We start from the raw sequence: 20,662 nt of genomic DNA, 5'->3' as shown, positions 1-20,662 counted from the left end.
TTTTTATACTAAAATACCCCTATTAGGTGCCAAAATAACAAGACTGCCATTCAGTTTTGTCACCAAACAATTGTCCAATCAGAGATCAAGACAGACAATAATACTTTGTACACCGACAACACAAGAAGGGTCGGTACACAAACAAAAGAGCTGAATTCAAACTCTCCTCTCCCTCTCTCTCTCTCATACGCTCTTCTTCCCTCCCCATTCAAGCTGACCCTCTCTCTTTTCCTTTCTTCTTCTCCTTCTAGCTCAATTTTTCTCACTTCCAACTCAAAAATCATTGTCCATCCTTTCTGATCTTTCTGTTTATTTCTTTCACGGTTTTGATTTTCCCTTCTTCTTCCTCTTCTCCAAACCCATTTTCAAATGTTCCCTTCACAACCCATACGGTTGTTCCATACAGTTTTGATTTTCAATTTCATCTCACAAACAAACAAAATCATTACAATTCGTTTTTTCATTTTACCAATCAGTTCTTAAGCAGTTTTAGGTTTCAATCTCTTCCAAATTTATTTCTGATTCTGTGCAAAATTGCTTAATGAAGGTGCAATATTTTTCTCTATATGTGGGTGTGGTAGTGCACCTGGATTGTATTGAAAATAGCAAAGCTTTTGGAATAATAACATAGTAATGTATCTCTGTGTGGTTTACTGCTGTTTCAGGGAATTTGAAGTTTTGGAAGAAAAGGCCAATTGATATTGAGTTTGCAAAACAATTCAGATCTTATCTTGGTCCTATTGAAGGTCTGGTTGTAAGTTCATTAACCTGACACAACCCTTTTTTGTGTAACAGTAAAAATTTATATGATTTAATCTGGCTTCAATTCTATGATGTATGATAGTATCTATGTGGTCATTGGCGGATAGTGGCTGACCTTCAAAACACTATAGCGGCATAGAGGGTTGTGGTTTGGCCGCTATGTTAATGAATAGAATAGAGTAATACACATGTAAAAGCTCAAAATAGTAGAATACACAAAATTATAGACATATTTATACATAATTAAAATTCATTGTTACAAATATCCAAACTGAATGTAAAGTAAATAAGTATAAGAGTGAAATTTCAATTGATCTGTGTATGATACATATTCGTTTCTTTATGCATTTGGAAGATCGTATTGAAAATTTGAAATTTTGAATTTATGGTATCGCAGGATGAAGGAGGGTGGGGTAGGGCAAGAAGGTTAAGGAGAGGGAGAAGTTGAAGGACAAGGAGAGGTTGAAGAAGAAGTAGAGAGTGAAGGTGAAAGGGAGGTTGGTGATCGGAGAGGGGAAGAAGAGAGGGAAGATATGTTGTTAAGTGATTAGGGGTTAAGTCTAATTCTATTTTTCAAATCTCTATGGATTTCGCTGATGGTGAACCCATGGATGGTTGTTTTCTACATTCATTTTCCTTCCATTGAAAGTAAGTACGCATTTGTTTTCCTTCATTCCTTCTTTTGAATGTTGTCCTAGCTTTATTGTTGTCTCCTCCACATTGTTGCAACTGCAAATGTCAATTTTTTTTAAGTAATCTTTTGTCTTTTGTTGTTGGTTGTGAAAGTAGGACCGGTTTAGTGGAAGTGGAACTGGAAGAATGATAGTGAATCGCACTGTTGTTTTCTCTTTTATTTTTTCTAATTATGTTTTCTTTAAATTTTTTAATAATTGTATGTTTGTTTTTATTTAGATTAAATTTCCATACTTGAAATTGTCTTGAACCGTTCTTAAAGAATTTGATGTATTTTAGTTTCATATTTTATATATGGTTTGCTATAAAATTCATGTTATATGTATGCATATTTGATTTACTTAAATGTAATTTATTTTGATTCATATACCTTTGCTCTGTGACTGAGACCATAATATAGCTTCGCAAAAATATTTTGGATTCCTAACAACATTTGATATACTTCCGATTTTCATCGAACTATGTATATTGCCTTCACTTTTGTTTCTTAATTGTTTTCTCACTCTGTACCATCTATTTGTTATACTTCCCATTTGACTCACTTGCTAATTATAAGACAACCCTTTGGTTTGAGATGGTGCACTAGACGGTACCTCTTTGCAAGAAGTCATTAGATATCCTTTTGAGTTTATAATTTGTATCCTTTTTTTTGTGCCTCAGATTGATTCAAAACAGAATTATCAAGGCATGGCTATGAATCATGTAACTTTGCTTTTTGTGGAATAATGTTAGTGGAAAACAAAATAATCGTTCCTCAAGCTAGATTCAATGTCAAGTAGATCTGCCGAGGATAAAACATGCTACTTTTGTAGATAAAACTTCTCTTAAGAATAGAATTAACTTGAATGCCCTATTTTAAGCTATCAAACTATTTTCCACTACCAATTGTGTCATCTTGGTCAGCCAATGTATTAAACACTAAACAGCACATGACTTTAAGCAAGTAGATTCATTTGCTTGTGTAAAACTTTGGCACCTCACTTTTCTTTGTTATGTTTCATTTCAGCAGATGCCAAGTGTTTATATATTTATTTATTGCTACAGGTGGTTTGAAAAGGACAGAGATTCGTCTCAGTTTGATATTGATCCAAGTAAATGTAAGTGTGTCGTTCTTTAATACTTTAAATGTAAGTGTGTTTATATATTCCTTTAATTGTATTTGGTAAGGTAGAATAAGATTGTACAATATAAAGTGAGATGGCTTAATCATATAGTGGCAGTTATAAGGAAAATGATACTGAACACAATACTTGGATTCTTTCAAACTTTAGATCATTTGTTTTAGAATAAGGAAACAAAAAGTAAAGAAATTTGGCTCATTTGTCTTGATTATATGATATTGCTGATTCAATTTTCCTCCCTTGGCAGACAAGTTCACGATTTTGTCTTTTCTTGAGGCTCTTGAGGGTTCTGTTTCCAAGTCTGAGGAGTTCATACAAGATGATCAGGATTTAAGATCTCAATCTTCTAACAATCATGGCTGTATTGGTGAATCTCAGTAGTGTAATTTCAATGTCTATTGTTTCAGTATTGCTTTTCTATATAGATGCAAGAAACTATGTTTTTTGTATATTTCTGTTTTAAAAGAAAAGTTTAATGGTTTTAATTTATTGAGATGAGATGTTTCAAGGCTATGTTGTGAAGTAAATGATTAATAAAATCCAAACTCAGCATTTTGTTCTTCACTATCTGCATAATTAACTCTAAGAAGGTTATGGGCTCTGAAGTGCATTGTGACTCTATAATCTACATAAGAGTTAAGAGTATTTCCAACCCAGCGCCTATCATTAAGATTTCTATGCAGTCATTAGAAAAATGCAGTAAGTGCAGTCACATGCTACTTAAATACCTTGGGAGTAAACACTGCACCTTCTCAAGACACCTTCACGGATTTACCCCTCACTTTTCTCTTTCCTGTGTCAACTCTCTTCGGCCTACCCCAACAATAACCACCTAAATTATGTTCCTTATTATTTGAACCAGTTCTTGAACATATATTTCATTTTTTTTAAAGATGAATATATATATTTCGTTAGTTTGATTCTTGAATACTCCCATTGTTAGTTAGTATTATCATGATTCTGAAAACCTAAGAATGATCTTCTAATCAGAGTTACCTCACGAAAAGGGTTAAAGATATCGTTGACTGGCGACGAGGGTTCCGATACCAATCTAACTTCTAATGTAGTGTACAAAGAAGTTTTTCAAAATGTCTGTTGATTATTGTTGTTGTTGCTAATTATCTATCGTAATGACATTTCGTATGGAATATCTCCTTGGCTGTCATATTTTGTTGTTTTTTATGTAAATTGACAATGGCTTTTTCATGTATATTTACTGTGGTCATCGTTGACCCGTGCGAAGCACGGGAGCACGACCTAGTCTAACTTTAACTCAACATTGCTTACTTTCTTCTCTATTTATTATTCTTCCTTTTTTTTTTTTTAAATCATCACACATTACTTTATAAATACTTTTCTTTTTATACCAAACACATACTTTTTCATTTTGGTTTAAATGTGTAATTGGTCCATGCACTTTTAACAGATTTTGGCATTGGTCCCTGCACTTTTTTTTGTTTGGCATTGGTCCCTGCACTTTGTAAAAATATTGGCATTGGTCCCTGCACTTTTTTTTGTTTGGCATTGGTCCCTGCACTTTGTAAAAATATTGGTATTGGTCCCTGCACTTTGAAAAAATATTGGTATTGGTGCCACGTGGCATGAAATGATTGGGACCAATACCAATATTTTTCCAAAGTGCAGGGACCAATACCAATATTTTTACAAAGTGCAGGGACCAATGCCAAACAAAAAAAAGTACAGGGACCAATGCCAATATTTTTACAAAGTGCAGGGGCCAATGCCAAACAAAAAAAAGTGCAGAGACCAATGCCAAAATCTGTTGAAAGTGCAGGGACCAATTACACATTTAAACCTTTCATTTTTTGTTTGAGTAGTTTTGTTGCTAGATTCATTTGGTAAACAGTGATGTTTTTTAAAGCCATCAATTTATTTACATTTACACGGAACAAATAGTTTTTTTACAAAGAATAAATAGATTTTAAAGAGTAAGTAAGTCATTAACTAAATCCATGAGATTATAAATATTTCATGACAATTTTTAGCTATATTAAATTGTCAAGTTAATCATGCAGGAGTATTTAATCATGGGGAATGCTAATACACACCTACTCAAAAATTAAAAGGTGTGCATTAGCATGATACACCTTTTCACTTTTGACAAAAAAACCATTTTGTCTTTTTTATGCCAAGACAAAGTTAAGGGTAATAAGGTAAGTCAACGTTTAATGTCAATTTTTTAACAATTATTTTATTCCAACTCTTCTCCTCTGCCATTCCCAACCGTCGACCGTCAACTGAGGGCCCACTGTCGACCGTCAACTGTCCAGTCCTCGACGGCCGTCGACCGTTAATCGTCATCGGCACCGTTGGCCATTCTAAACACCACTTACCACTCGATTCTTTCTCCACTCTCATCAGTCATCACGTTTTCTACGATCAAGCCTCATAGATGCACAACAGAACTGCAAAAAGGAAATTGGATAATCTTCCAACTTTTACTCTTCAAATTAGGGGTGGCAAAACGGGTCTGACCCGCCGGGCCGGCCCGTTTGGCCCGCTATTTTTGGCGGGCTGAGTCGAAGTTTTGAACTCGTTTTATATAGTTGGCTCGGCTCGTCTCGTCTCGTTAAAATACGGGGCGGGGCGGGGCGGCCCGTTTAACTCGTTGAAAACGGGACGGGCACAGGGCGTGACGGGGAGGCCCGCTTAACTTGTGTTTCAATTTGTTATTTTGAGTCTTATTTTATGTTTTTGGGTTTATTTTGGTTGTTAGATATATTTTGAGACTAACTTTATGCTTTTGGATTTATCTTGGTTATTGAGTTTATTTATTTTGAAACTTATTTTATAATTTGGTTGTTGGATTTATTTTATGATTTGTTTTGTGTTGCGCAATTGTCTTATTTTGCTATTAGTTATGATGTTGAATTCGACAATTTGATAATTATCTTGTTTTTCACAAATTTACTTGCCGCGTATTCTTTTATATTTCTTTTACGATAAAAACAACATAGTTTTTTTTTGTAACAATTAAGTTGTAAAAAAAAAAAATTTAAAAAAAGTTTTTGTTTGGCGGGCCGGCCCGCCAACTCGCAAGCCCGCAACTAAACGGGGCGGAGTGAGATTTTGGACTCGGTCATAAAATTTGACTCGGCTCGTCTCGTCTCGTTTTTAACGGGCTTAGACGGAGCGGGCTTAAATGGGGCGGGCCGGCCCGCTTTGCCATCCCTACTTCAAATTGTATGGATTGTAGAATTCGAAGACCTACCTCCGGTCTGTAAATGAGGCACAATTTTAACACAGGGAACATAATGATGATGATGGTGGCGTAAAGGAAAGGATTTTTTTTGGTTACAGCGTAAAAGGAAAGGATGAAAATGGAGAGATGCCCAGTTTAAAAAAATAATTAATAAATCTGAAATTACATAACTACCCATTAATTAATTTATTTTTAAAATAAAAAGGTAGGTTTTTTTGTCAAAAGTGAAAAGGTGTATCATGCTAATGCACACCTTCTAATTTTTGAGTGGGTGTGTATTAGCATTCCCCTTTAATCATTTACTATCAATTTCATACTTATTTTTAACTATTTTATTATATCAATTGAATCCTAACATATTGTTAGAAGAACTAATATAAATAAATAAAATTTGAAGGAACCAAACATCTCTTTGAAAGAACCAAATATCTCTTTGAATTTTTCATAATGTCATGATAGTCCTACAATGTTTGAGAGAATAAGATGGTTTACACTAGATTTAATTAATCATAATAAGTCTTGTTTTACTTATAATATTAGCATAAGAATTTCAGTATAAAAATTTAATTAATACCTCTGAACATACGCATTAAATTTGAATAACTAATTATCCTATGCATTAAATGAAAAAGAGAAAGTAATTTGGCAAATGTACAAGGTAATACTATAATTCCGTGGAAATGAACTCACAATCTCGAATTAAAAACAACCCACTAGTGTGTTAATTTAATAAACCATTGAACTTTTATACAATCAATCAATCGCCATGTATTTCATCTGCTCTATAGACTACTACAGACCTTCCTGAAACATGCAAGTTGTTGGTTAGATCTTTGTACTGTACAATACCTTCTATGGTAGTTGTGAATATCCTATCCTATGTGTATAAGTACATTGAAGCCTCACGACTTTTAGTCACAGTCACTATCTCTTAGCATCAAGATTTTGACTAGTTTACAAAATAAATGTTTATATCGCCATTGTGATAGCCACAATCATGTGTTGCAATGTTTAAATGCATCAAAACCCTTTGAAATGTCACTTGCCACTTCTCATTTGGTGAAAGTGAAATAGTGACTCATTCTGGCCATTCTCACTGTCAGCCTTTTTATTTTCCTTGACCAGACGAGCTTTGCGCACAGCTTGTTGGATCTGTCTTTCATGCTCCTTAAGGATCTCTTCAAGATTATCCTCTGGAGGTAGAAGTGGTCCAGAATAGTTGAGCATGTGGCCATTTTTGGGAGCACAGCCCTGCAAAAAACAACAAATAAAAGCAAGTCATTATTGGAGAGTTCCATAGTCACAATCAGACCATAGTCTCAACATCTATCAAGTTCATCCTCTTCCATAATATCAGAGAGTTGCATCTAGTGCTGACTCCAAAATAATATAACAATTGCACAAATTAGTGTTTGTAAGTAATTTTTTTACCATGGCATGATCCTTTCCGAATAGATGGAAGTCTTTCTTGCGTGAATGTTTGGTTCCATCCAGTAATTGATTCGACTCACCATCATCCAAATGACCATATCTCGTATCAAACTGATCCTCTAGCCACTGTGAATTCAAACTACAGTCTCCACTCATATCAAGTCGTGAATCACCTCGAATTGCAACTGAATTAGAAAATCTTGACAATTGTGCAGTACTACCATGCCAATAAGAATTTTGTTTTCTCAATTCAAATTTTCTTGATGTGAAAACACGATCAGGGCCAGAAAGAGCAGCTTCCTCTTTCAAATTCATATTGCGCGACGATCCATATGCACTTGGATGCATTGACTGGCCCGAATGAGAGAAGATATTACGTGATCTTAACTTTGCAGGTTCAAGAGGGAAGCCATAGCCTCCTTCCTCTTCAGGTTTGTATTTCTCACTAATGCATTTTGAATTACACTGCCCTTGTCTCTTCTGCAGGAAAAAAAAAAATCACATGAAAAATGATGAATCAGGCAAATCCAAACAATTCTAGCAAAGAAGTTCGATTAACACTATCTTTATGATTTAAAGCACCTCTATTGATGACTGAATCTCAAAATTAGCATCAGGTGCTGGCACAACTTTAGACTCTTTAAAATTCCTTCCAACTGATTCCTGTCTTACATGTCCTTTATTTGCTGCTCGTCGTCTGTTTTAAAATAAATAGTAAAAACAAAAGCGACACAGACAAATAACAAGTATTGTTAAAGAAAAAGATTATAGAAACAAAACAGAATAAATGTGCTATCTCAAAATAAAGGCGGCCAAAAAATAGAGGGGAAACACTAAGATGCTTGTTACGTGAGTTATAGGTTCAGAAAAGTAATATCTCCAAGAGAATGCCAAAGGGAGAAATGGGAGCCTTTCTATCATTCTAGTCATTGATTGCACGTCAAATTTTGAAAATAAATAATTCCATTCCCCTTGATATTTTAGTTTCCCATGTCAATATAAAAGACAAATTATCATCAAAGCATACCCTACTACACTAGCAGTGCAAGGTTTTGCTATTTCTGCAGATAATGCAAGCATCAGATATGACAAAATCGCATGAGAATCTATGATGATAACCAGAATCAAAGAAAGAATACCTTCTCGCTTCCTCTTCTCGAAGTTTGGCATCAAACTCCTTACTTGGTGGGTACTTTGGCAAAGTTGATGGATCACAAGGAAGTGGCTTTGATGTGAAGAACTAGACACAAAATGTCATTGACTAAGAAAAACAGTTGGTAAACAAATTGTTGAGTCAATCCACTGAGAATACAACTTATAGCTACCTCATTCTGAAGTGCTGAAGATGCAGTTCCTCGGTCTCTTGGTTCAATAGCAAGTAAGACTTCCAAGAGGCTCAGTGCCGATGAAGGAAAGTTCTTGAATGTCTCAGAAACAACACGTTTATAAGGTTGTTGAGGTTTAAAAATTGTCGCATGCAGTAGCTTTGACTTCTTCCAGTATTCTTCAGAAGGAGATCCACAGAGCTTGAAGATTTTATGCAGTTGCTCCACCTATAATGATAGATTACCAGATCTTAGTGTCCACCGCCCACTTAAAACAGAGAAATATATCTATTCCAACAAGATAATTGAATGAAAAGAAATATTGAAAAAATTCAGTATTACAAACAAGACTATAAAGCATGCTAGCTTCTCTCTTTCGTTTAAGACCCTTCTTTACTTGTAAGCTCCTTTTTCTCATCGGCAACATGGTTGCAGATAATTTAAGTGGTTATAAAACTAACATAATAGATATGCAATGATGATTTACGTTTCTAATAGTTTTATACCAAGTGAATCTGTAAATTTATCTTCCATTACAAATACAAGAAGTTGATAAAAAGGACCTACTCCCTCCGGTCACATTTATAAGCAAAAAACAACTTTTTAGATACATTGAATGATTAATGTATCTAACATATAAAATGTGACTACATACATTAATTATTCAATGTATCTAAAAAAGTGTTTTTTGCTTATAAATGTGACCGGAGGGAGTATTAGTTTGACATTTATTTCGTCATGATCTGGAATGCTCAAGATAACATATGCTAAGGCTTCAGTATGTTCGATAAGCCGTAGTGTCCCACATACTGTTCGACCCAAAGAGGGTATGGGTCCATTGACACTCTTAGCAGGGAAACCAAAATATGGAAGATATATTCTAGAATGGGTGAAGTCGTGAAGAAGGGATTGCATAAGAGAGTGAAGGAAGAGTTAGTTATTGGCCAAGAGGAATATAGGGTGGTGGGAAGAAGGCATTTGTTGATATTCCATTTTACCTTCAGCTTTCGCAGGGCATAGGGAATTCTTCTCAGCTTGCTCTGGGGGTTAGAGGGGAAACCCTTGTAATCAATCACATTCAGCAAATAATACATTCCATTTTACAATAATTTTTCTTCAGTTCTTAACACATATCCAGAACCAAAGATGAATTTTACCTCGGTTCGTCCAGGCATTATAGGCTTCCTGGTGAACATTTCTGCAAGAATACAACCAGCACTCCACAAATCCACAGAAGCTCCATAATCTGTAGCTCCAAGTAAAAGTTCAGGTGGTCGGTACCACAAGGTTACTACACGACTTGTTAAAGGCTGCCCTTGAGATGGCTGAAACAGAGTTGCAAGCCCAAAATCAGCAATCTTCAGATTGCCATTATTGTCAAGCAGAAGATTTGAGCCCTTGATGTCACGATGCATAACACCGCGACTGTGACAATGTTCAAGACCACAGAGAAGCTGTAGCATATAACACTTGATCTGCAGCATGTAAAAAAAAATAAAAAATATTAACGCAATGGGAAAATAAAAAGAAGCAAAAGGAAAGTAGTGAATAGAAAAATTAGACAAGACATTAGACATTAAACTTAGCGCAATGGCCACTTTTTAAGAAGTTAAATGACTGCAGGATAGAGAAATAAAGTGCATTGTTAATAGGGTGCACGACAAGGTACTAGACAAGTTCACATATCAATTTCAACATATCTTAATATACCACTGTAATCCTAGAGAATGGTTTTGATTTGTAAAGCTTCCCTCCAGCGGATAGAATGGTTTTGATATGTAAAACCAACAAATAGAAAAGGAGAAAGCAATGTTTTTGGCATAAGAAGGTGAGGTTAGGTACCTGTGATTCAGTAAATTTGTTGGCGGGCATTGTTGTAAGGCCAGTAAGATCATGGTCCATAAATATATTCAAAAATAAGGTATAAGGTACCAGAAAGGGTTGAAGTTATGATCCCTTCAAGTTTGATGACATTTGGATGATGAAGCCTCCTGAGGAGAATAATTTCTCTAGCCATAAAACGGACACTTTGAGGATCCATATTAGCAAATTTAACTTTCTTCAAAGCAACAATTTTGTTAGTTTGAAGATCGCGAGCTCTGTAAACAGTGCTGTAAGTTCCTTGACCAATCTGCAACAATTAGCAGTGGAATGGAATATTAATAATATTATAGAAAAAAGGAATGAGGAAATGAGAAATACCTGCCCTGTTCAATTTGTGAAAAGAGTCAGGTGTGCGAGGTATCCAGCCAGCGATGGCTTCAGCGGCAACAGCAGTGAGCCAAGAAGGCCAGCCAGCAACAACAAGGGATCCCCTTTCGCCATTAATGAGAGTTGTAATGATCATCTTCTTTTCCTGTTGTTCTTGATCAGAAGAAGAAATGAGGTATGAAGTAGTGGCATATCATTGACAATCAAATGATTTTGATCAGAGGATTTGGGTTTAGAGCATATACAACCCATTACAATTACATTAATCTAATGAATCAATTGATTAACGATGCAATGCAATGCAATGCAATGCAATGCGATGCAAGGGAATGAGAATGGATGGATGGATGGATCCAGACCAAGACAGAATGAATGTTGAATGCGGGTTAGAGAACAAGAAGATAGATACTTTCTTTCTTTCTTCTTCAACAACACAACAGAACAAGAAGAAGAACAGAGTAGTTAGTTGAAAAAATTCTGGAAAATATTTAAAACAAATTCGAAATTTTCGAAAAAAATTAAAAAGATTAATCATTTTTAAAGAAATGAAATTTTTGAAAAAAGATTAATCATATTTACAAAAACTAAATTTTTGAAAAAAATTCTGGAAAAGATTAAAATAAAACTTCTTACTTTTGAAAAATAAATATGAATTTTTTCCGTTATTGAAAAAATTCTGGATATATGATTTTTTTTTCTAAATATATTAATTTTTAGAAAATTTCGATATATATTAATCTTTTCCGGATTTTATTTTTATTTTTATTAATTTTTCTAGAATTTTTCATTTTACAAGATTTTTTTATTTTTTTAATCATTTTTTATTTTTATTAATTTTTCAGAATTTTTTCATTATTTTTCATTTTACCAGATTTTTTTATTTTTTTAATCATTTTTTATTTTTATTAATTTTTCAGAATTTTTTCATTATTTTTCATTTTACCAGATTTTTTTATTTTTTTTAATCATTTTTTATTTTTATTAATTTTTCCAGAATTTTTAAAAAAAATTCCGTATTTTTTCAGATTTTTTTTCATTTTGATTAATTTTTCTAGATTTTTTTTTTATTTTAAATGACGTAGACATTAATTTACACGCGTGGCATGAAAAAAAATTAAAAAAGAAAAAGAAATTGACACGTCACTGCCACGTAGGAGATTCTGCTGACTCATTGGGGTCAGGGGCCAATCCTAAAGAATCTTCATTTTTCAAGGGTGGAATCTAAAAAAAAAATTTACATGGGCTAAAACCAAAAGTGCATCATATTACGGGGGCTAAAAACACTATTTACCCTAAAATAAAAAATATTGCATACAAACAAAACTATAAGACGACCAACCTTTCAATCTCATACTTGTCAATAGCAGAGCAGGAAAAAATAACTGAAAAATACACGAACTCATAAAAGATGGGAAACCTCGGACAACATGATACGATGATATCATGTTGAAATTTTTTAGAGGAAACATTATGGCCCAACATCAATTAACATGGACACTAAATTCATTTGTATACAACTATTTTAAGATAAAGTTATTATTATTATTAATTAAATTGAAAACAATGACCATTCCCAAGATTTGAACTCTATCCATTGAGATTACAAGGAGAGACTCTTAACATTGAACGGACATCTCATGGACTATGACTACTAAGATCAAGACTAATATTTTCAGTATAATGAGGTTCAGAACCTTCAGTACATTATAAGTGTTTGTCACTTCCTTTGCTTTGTTCTTGTCTGTCTTCGCTTGGGTTCTTGCAAGACAACTCTCCATTGGTGGAATCCAATTTCTTCTGGTATTTCAATCTCTTCTTTTTGTGATGATGTGCTCGTCGGTCACTGTCTCTCTGAGACCAACCCCCATCAACTTTATCATTTTCGTTTTCATACTCTTCACAGTAGTCTCGAAGATCAGATCTTTTGTGTCTCGAGCTTTTCCTAGAGTAATCATGTTGTGCTCCCATCTCTCCTCTATCTTTGTCAGATTCATCGATTCCGTAACAGCTGTCCCCGCTTTGATGTCTAGATTCTTTCATTTGGCTACTAAGGTGCTTTTTTCTATGTCTATCCTCATCTGATCCAGCCTCATCAATCTGGTACCTACTATCCCCATTCCTCTTATGTGAGTTCTTTCCTTTGCTGTCATGCTGCTTTTCATTGTCCCTACTCGTAGTATCCCAATCCACATCAGAATACTCTTCATGGTCTGTATCTTTGCCGGATTCAGATTTATCAGTTACCTTACTGTTGTCCCTGCTCTGATGTTTCAATCCTTTCCTTTGGCTACTATGGTGCCTTTTTGTATGTCTATCCTCATCTGGTTCAGCCTCATGAATCCGGTACCTACTACCCCAGCTCCACTTTTGTGAGTTCCTTCCTTTGCTGTCATGCTGCTTTTCGTTGTCCCTACTCATAGTATCCCAATCCACGTCAGAATACTCATGTCCTCCATCTTTGTCAGATTCAGACTCGTCAGCTACATTACTGCTGTCCCTGCTCCGATGTCTTGATCCTTTCCTTTGGCTACCATGGTGCCTTTTTCTATGTCTATCCTCATCTGATCCAGCCTCATAAATCCGGTATCTACTATCGCTGTTCCCCTTTTGCGAGTTCCTTCCTTTACTGCCATGCTGCTTTTCATTGTCCCTACTCATAGTATCCCAATCCACATCAGAATACTCTTCATGGCCTCTATCTTTGTCAGATTCAGATTCATCAGTTACATTGCTGCTGTCCCTTCTCTGATGTCTCGATCCTTTCCTTCGGCTACTATGGTGTCTTCTTCCATCTCCATCTCTATCCTCATCACATCCAGCCTCATGAATCCAGCTCCTACTACTATCCCAGATCCACTTTTGTGAGTTCCTTCCTTTTCTATCATGCTGCTTTTCATTGTCCCTGTTTATAGTAACCCTATCTACATCAGAATACTCTTCATGCTTTCTGCTATTGTCATCCTTGTTCCTATTAAATGAGCTTTTCCTAGTGTGTTCATGATACTTTTTCCTATCTACCTCTTCTAACCCTTCCCTGTCAGAATCAGAATCAGAAGTTTTGTTCCTGTATTTTCTTTTATGATTGTATTTAAAGTTGGTATTCCATTCCTCATCAGGAGTTCTTTGCTTTCTTTCATCCTCCTGTTTTCTTCTACTAGAACGACTACCATTTAATTGACCCATCTCCCTAGATCTTGATCTTCTTGAGTGATACCTATGAAAGGATTATGATACTATAAGAACAAATACAATTTAGACATGCAAATACAAAAAGACTAACATCATTAAACAAAACTTTCGTAAAAAAAACATCTTTAACAAACTATGACAGCTTAAATCAAGACAGATTGAATAACTTAAATTTCAATCAGAAGAAAGCTATTTCAAGTTATATTTTCTCTACGCCCACAAATTTTACCACCAGTAAAACTAGATTTTTCCTTTAATGCAGCACAAGTGAAAAAGCAAAGCTCTATAGTGTAGACTTCAAATTTTTTATTTGACTGAAGTCTTGAGATGATTTTCAAGTGGAATTTTATTTCCTTCATGGAAGACTATAAACCAAGTCAGTACTGTGAGGATCTCGTTAAAGTCGTGGCTGCCTGCCGCAATCACATCACAACATTCTGCCTGACAGATTCTTCACCTTGATCCTTTGAATTGTCAATAAATATTACTACCAATACAAGTTGCATCATGTTTTCTCTTAAATTCTTTGCCTTTAAAACACCAATCATAAACACTGATTTTCCTTCATCATGCCAAACATAACAGCTTCTCTAAATTTACAATCGTTTATATAGGTTCTCAATTCTACTAATCAATTGAAAGCACACCTGTCAGAATCTGTTTCTAGGATATTGCTGGAGTGCTTCAGCGTGCTAAAATTTCCATGGACCCTTGACATCTCACAATTATCAGAATGACCAAATAAAGCAACCATCTCCTTTACCCAAAATTTCGGGGGTGGTTTATCAGAATCTGCCCATTCATAGTCTCCGCCAGGATTACGGAAACAGTGAATAAAATTGCAAGCTGTTCCATGGGAACAAGTCTGTTAAGATATAAAAGAAAAGAACAACATCAATCTATGGGTAAGATTTGTTTACTGAATTTTTTTTGCATCATTTTATTTACTGTAAACCTTAACTTGAAGCCCACCAAGAGCATAGGTCATATGATTTGCTCAAATGAACCGGGCGGACTTGGCTGGATCCAAAAGACAAAATAAAATATAGTAATCGTATTATTCTATACCTTGTAACCTGATTTCATATACTCGCCACAAATGGCAACCTTCCATCTTGTTAAATTAACAAATTTACAGCTCACCTGCCATAAACCATAGCCAGATAAAAATTTGAACAATGCCACTAAATTTCAAGTATTCTGTACACTTAACATAAAATCCCAAATTTTTCTATCTACCAACTTAAAAATAAAATGTTTCTTCATGCTTTCCTGGGATGTATCATAAGTCCCAGGACATAAGTACAAAATCAAGAAATTAGTACACTAAAACAGTAGGGACAAAGTCCCAAGCAAATTTCCGAACATGAATCATCTTTCCACTTAGAGCTCTCGTACATAGTGATCAACCCCAGACCACAACACAGAGCAACAGACCCCAACAAAACGAAGACCAAAAAACAGACTGGGCTTGACGTCATCACAGTTGGAGAGAAAAGAACAAAGACCAAGCAAGCTGTGATACATGAAGTTGGAGAGCAGTGGATTGTAGAAAACCACCAGAGTTGGCAGGGAAAATGCAAGCAGGTATTGGTGGAAACGAAATAGGCAAGGGTTTGTGTTAATTGAAATTCCATGTTTGTTTTTTCTCAGACAGAAACAACACAGCAAGAAGGTAAATTGGGCTTTTTCCCATGTGAAAGATAGTGGCTTCAATGACCAATTTGTTCTGCAATACTAGTATACTACTGGCTGTAACTGCTGCTACTGAAAATCACGACATCGCCTATGGAAGTTTGCTTCAACCAAAGGCCACTCCACAAGCAAGAAATTGACAACTATGGTTTCTTGAAATTCATCCAATTGTACTGGCAACATTCAAGATATTCATCATCTGGCACAAACAAGAGAAAGGAATACAGTACCTGTTTCCCAGCAAAGTAGCGACCATTAACTGAGTTATAAGCAAGCAGAGCAGAATCCAACAACTTATACTGCACGTAGACATTTCCTCGCAGGTGAAATGAACCATTTTTACACACCTGACAGGGATATATAGATAATAGGTTTCACAAAAAGGAGAAAGGGACAAAAAATCTTTGAGAAACATGTAAATGTATATAAATAGAAAAATATATAGTAGTAAAAAAGTACCTTGAAGTTCACAATTTCACCAAACTTCAGGAACTCTGTGTGAACATCTTCATAAAACTCTTCAAAACAGCGTTCAACCTCCTCATCTGTATACTGAAAAGGGGGGTTAACAAGTCAAACAGGATCTTAAATATTTAATTATAATACAACAACAAATACAAAATAATAGTGCAGAAAAGGTAAGTATTTTGACACTTGCATAATATAAAAATTATTTGTATATGTAGATGTTGATCCTTCTTGATGTTCATGCAACTATTTCGCACTACTTAGAGAAGGACTTGCCAACCTTCCCTGGAACTACTTAATGATAAGGGTTCTATTGATAGTGCATTTTTATATTGACTTATGTGTTATTTTTTAAAAGTAGTAAATAACTTTATTAAAAAAAAGCAGGTTATTCTGTGTCGAATTTATTTATTTATTTTTCTTATTATATCTAATATGTATTGAAAATATTAATACCATATGACAAAAACTGATAACGACGGTCACTAGTTAGCAAGAGTATTACTCTTAATACAACTGGAAGATTAAAGGACCAAGTATTGGGTCTACTAAAATTCTGGAATTTTATGGTTCAAGATATATATCTTTAGATTGAAATAAAATGGTGAATGTTATATATTAACACTCAAACAGTGACATCTGATATGAAATGTAACAGGAGATTCACTTACTCTAACAGAATATAGGATGCTTCCATACAATCATACAAGAACCAACAAAAAATGAAAAGAGAATGCACAGCATGATTTGTATAACAGACTAAGAGATTCTATTAATTAACCAATCTTGGCACAGTAAACTCAAACAAGACAGACAAATGTTGGCAAAGTCATGCGTAAAACCCTCCCTCCCACAGTACACTAAAATAAAAAATTCACAATAGCAATGTATTTTAAGAATCACTAACTGCATCCACGTTTTTTAGGTTTTGCTGCCGCAATCTCAAACCCTTTGAAGGGCACGACCATTAGTCTGCATCATACCTCCTCAAGCCATGACTGGGCTACTGCCTGACAACTACTTATGGTTAAGGAACAAGGACATGTAACTTTTGTTAGAAAGAATTTTGTTCTTCTATTCTACAAATGACACTGAATGTACAATATATTCAATGAATCTACTTTAAAATATTGTGGTGACACTCACATGAAAACAATGCATAAAATGTTAGAAAGGAAAAATGGAAAATGAAGAAAATAGATTGACTAAGGGATGGAAATGAGTAATCCTAAGGTTGTGAAAGTAGGATACAGCAGGTAATGTGTTTACGTTGAAGCAAGCAAAACGAAAATGGGGAGCCTCCACGAAAATGTATATCTCTGATAATTATAGAGTCAAAGGAACAGAAGAAATATGCATTAATTGTAATAATAATATATACAGGAGGAACAGGAATAGGATACAGAGGCAGACGAACAGACCTCAAGGCCTTGATCTTGTTCCCAAGCAAGTCCAGGACCATTGTACATGTTTTTGATGAGAAGGGTGCAGGACTTATCGGGGTAGAAATGGACCCTGCTACATCGGTCACCGAAACGACATGCTGCAGTTTTAAGATGAAAGGGACAGTGAGCTTTATCCTGCCAGAACCAGCAAAGAAGCACAGTGAGTGAGTTGTTCTAATAATAAAATAAAAGTAGTAATGAAGTTACTAACTAACCAGTTCAGTTCCGAAATTAGGTAGTTGTTGAGCAACATTGTGCAGAGGTTGAGAGGGAGATTCCGGGGGAAAGGGATTTGATGTAGGTCTATTATCATGATGCTCATTCTGCTCCTGCGAAGAAACAATAACTGATTGGATTGGATTGAATTGAATGATGAATGAATAGAAATTCGAATAATTAACATAACATATATACCTGGTGCTGGTGGTTGTGGAGGAGAAGAAGGGGATTGGGGTTCAGCTTTTTCTTTTTCTTCTTTTTGATGATAATTTCATTTCCTAGCCAAATAATCTCCGGAGGACTATCATCATCATCATCTTCTTCTTCTTCTTCTAATTCTGATTTATCATCTTCTTCTTTGATATCGTCTCGTTGAGATAGTTCTTGTTCTTCTTCTTGTTCTAGGTCTCGTTGTTGTTGTTGTTTGATAATCCAAGCTTTCTCCCTCTCTTCGAAAGCGATTCTATCCCTTTCGATTCTCTCCGCCTCTTGCTGCTCCAAGAGTAACCTCTTTCTCTCCTCTTCAGGATCGTTGAGTCGAGCTTCTTCCTCCAAACGTTCCTTCTCAGCAATCTCTTTCCTTCTCTCCTTTCTCTTCAATTTCTTCAATGCCTTCCTCTTCTCCTTTCGATTCGACCACATCTCCAATCTCTCTTTCTCTTCCCGACTCTCCATAATTCAATTCAATTCAATTCAATTCATTCATCCCACTTTCCCTAACCCTTCCACTTATTTTAGACGTCTATAGTCATTGCAAACAGGGTTCAGTTGAATTAAAGTCAGGGGTATTTTGGCCTTTTCGCTTGTCTCATGATTCATTAAGGGTAAAAATGGAACTTTATGTTTGAAAAGCTGAGTCAGCAAGACGGTTACCCAGTCAGCTGGTGCCATGTAGGCACCACATAAGTAATCAGATGTCACATGTGCTAATAAAAGTAATTATTATCAAATTTTAAATGATTAATAATTGCAGGGAAGTTTTGGGAGGATTAATAAGTACAAGGACTAAAATTCAACTGAACCCTATTTGTAGGGACTATAAACGTATTTAAGCCTTTATTTTATTTTACTTTAGGGGTACCCATAATTGTTTATTTTTTTAAAGAAATGGGTACCCATATTTTATTATTTGGGAATATGTGAACACATAATAATTTAGGACCGTTTGTTTTAAAATAGATTTTTAACTTATGGCAAATGAGTTAAAATAACTTCCATTATTTTTGAGTAAATTTCCAAAAAGTTCATTCTTACAAATACAAAGAAAAATCAATTTTTTTAAAATCCATAACAAATGGACCCTTAATAAGGAGTGAATAATCAATTATCTTTGAAATTGTAACGTCTTGTTAAAACCTTCTTAAAACTATCAAACATTAGTCAATTACCCTCGAACTTTTAAATTTGAGGGTATTTATATATAAGTTTTTGGACCGTCATAATATTCCTAAAGGCTTAGGAGGCCTCCAGAAAGGCTCTAAGGCCTCCAGAGAGGCTCTAAGACCTCTAAAAGGGCTCAGGCGCCCTCAGGAAGAGCTCCTGAGACTCTGGCGCGCTCGCCTTAAGGAACCGCCCTTCTGAGCTTCTAGAAACCTCTAGAAACCACCTAAAATACACAAATACCCCTGTTGTTTGGGAACCAAGCAACCGAAACCCAAGCCCATAGCAGGCTATAAATACCACTCTTGAGAGCATTCTCAAGGCATCTAATCATCAGTTCTAAACCCTAGCATACGATTTTTAACCTCGGAGTCTTTACCGTACTTTTTGCAAGTACAGTTGGCGCCGTCTGTGGGAAGAGGTAAAACTAGCCTTGACCACAATTTCTCTGGATCGCAAATCGCGATTCCAAGACCTTGAAAACAAATATCCGAACCGTAAACCTCTTTGCGATTTGGAAACCCTACCCATCCTTTCACCAACCTAGATCGCACCTCACGTACGATCTAGAGAAAAACCTCCCATCATGGCAACACCAGAAGAGCTGGAGTCTATGCGAACCCAACTCGCTCAGCTAAAGGAGCACAACGACGCCCTTCAGGCGTCGATGGAAACCATACAACAAAAGCAACTAGAAGAGAAATACGAGTCAAACCACGGCGAGATGGACGATCCAGAACCACAACCATTGTCCGCCGAAATCTGGGGCGCACCAGTTCCAGAGAACTTCAAACCACCCCATCTCTCCGTCTTCGACGGGAAAAGCGATCCTATGGAACATGTTACGGCTTTCAACACTCGCATGGCCGTAGTCGGATCCCCTGACTCCCTCAAGTGCAAGTTGTTAGTCGGCACCTTCTCCGACGCCGCCCTGCGATGATACATGAATCTCCCACGATTCTCCATTCTTAGCTATCAAGATATGACGAGGAATCTTATCCAACAATTTTCTGCCAACCGCCATCGCAAAGTCCCAGCGACCAGCCTTTTCAACGTACGACAAGGACACAACGAGTCCCTCTGGGACTACCTGGCAAGGTTTAACGACACGACCATAAAAGTAATCAACCCAAACCAGGAGGTATTCGTAGGAGCTTTCCAGAACGGGCTGAGAGCGGGACAATTCAATGAATCTCTGGCCCAGAAACCCGTTGATACCACGGAGGAAATTATCGCCAGGGCTGACTGTTACATCAAGGGCGAGGATAGCAACGCGGAGAAAAAAGCAAGGGATGCCAAAGAACGTGCATCCAATAACACGGAGCGCGCGACCGTATCAACCAGCAGCCGGTAGGGACCGAGCCCCTATAGAAGACCAGAAAGGCTCCCTTACATGCCCTATCATCACAAGCCACGCCTGGAGGACTTCACGCCCTTGAACACAAGGCCAGAGCGTATCATGAAGGAGGTCTACGTAACAAAGTTGATCCCAGACCCACC

General features: G+C 36.0%; 1 long non-coding RNA gene and 1 pseudogene across 2 annotated transcripts; one reads left to right on the top strand and one right to left on the bottom strand.

The window, feature by feature from the left end:
* The first annotated feature begins 143 nt into the window (after nt 1–143).
* LOC146943311 (uncharacterized) lies at nt 144–3,140 on the top strand. The gene is made up of 5 exons (XR_015027992.1): nt 144–547; nt 666–754; nt 1,160–1,410; nt 2,500–2,552; nt 2,824–3,140. It is a non-coding gene; the product is annotated as an uncharacterized LOC146943311 (long non-coding RNA).
* A 3,353-nt stretch (nt 3,141–6,493) lies between these two features.
* Nucleotides 6,494–18,488, bottom strand: LOC146943310 (uncharacterized; annotated as a pseudogene). Its single transcript, XR_015027983.1, has 16 exons — nt 17,978–18,488; nt 17,779–17,892; nt 17,540–17,698; nt 16,110–16,202; nt 15,881–15,997; nt 15,024–15,098; nt 14,603–14,820; nt 12,474–13,980; nt 10,758–10,911; nt 10,398–10,694; nt 9,713–10,030; nt 8,556–8,783; nt 8,370–8,470; nt 7,813–7,927; nt 7,231–7,710; nt 6,494–7,050 (listed from the first exon to the last, which is right to left on the bottom strand). The product of XR_015027983.1 is annotated as an uncharacterized LOC146943310 (transcript).
* Nucleotides 18,489–20,662: the final 2,174 nt, after the last annotated feature.

Source organism: Medicago sativa, chromosome 2, assembly GCF_051527215.1.
Source record: "Medicago sativa cultivar Bolivia chromosome 2, Bolivia_mono, whole genome shotgun sequence".
Lineage (NCBI taxonomy): Eukaryota > Viridiplantae > Streptophyta > Magnoliopsida > Fabales > Fabaceae > Medicago > Medicago sativa.
Note: the sequence above shows the minus strand (reverse complement) of the source record. Positions and strands in the feature narration are given on the sequence as shown.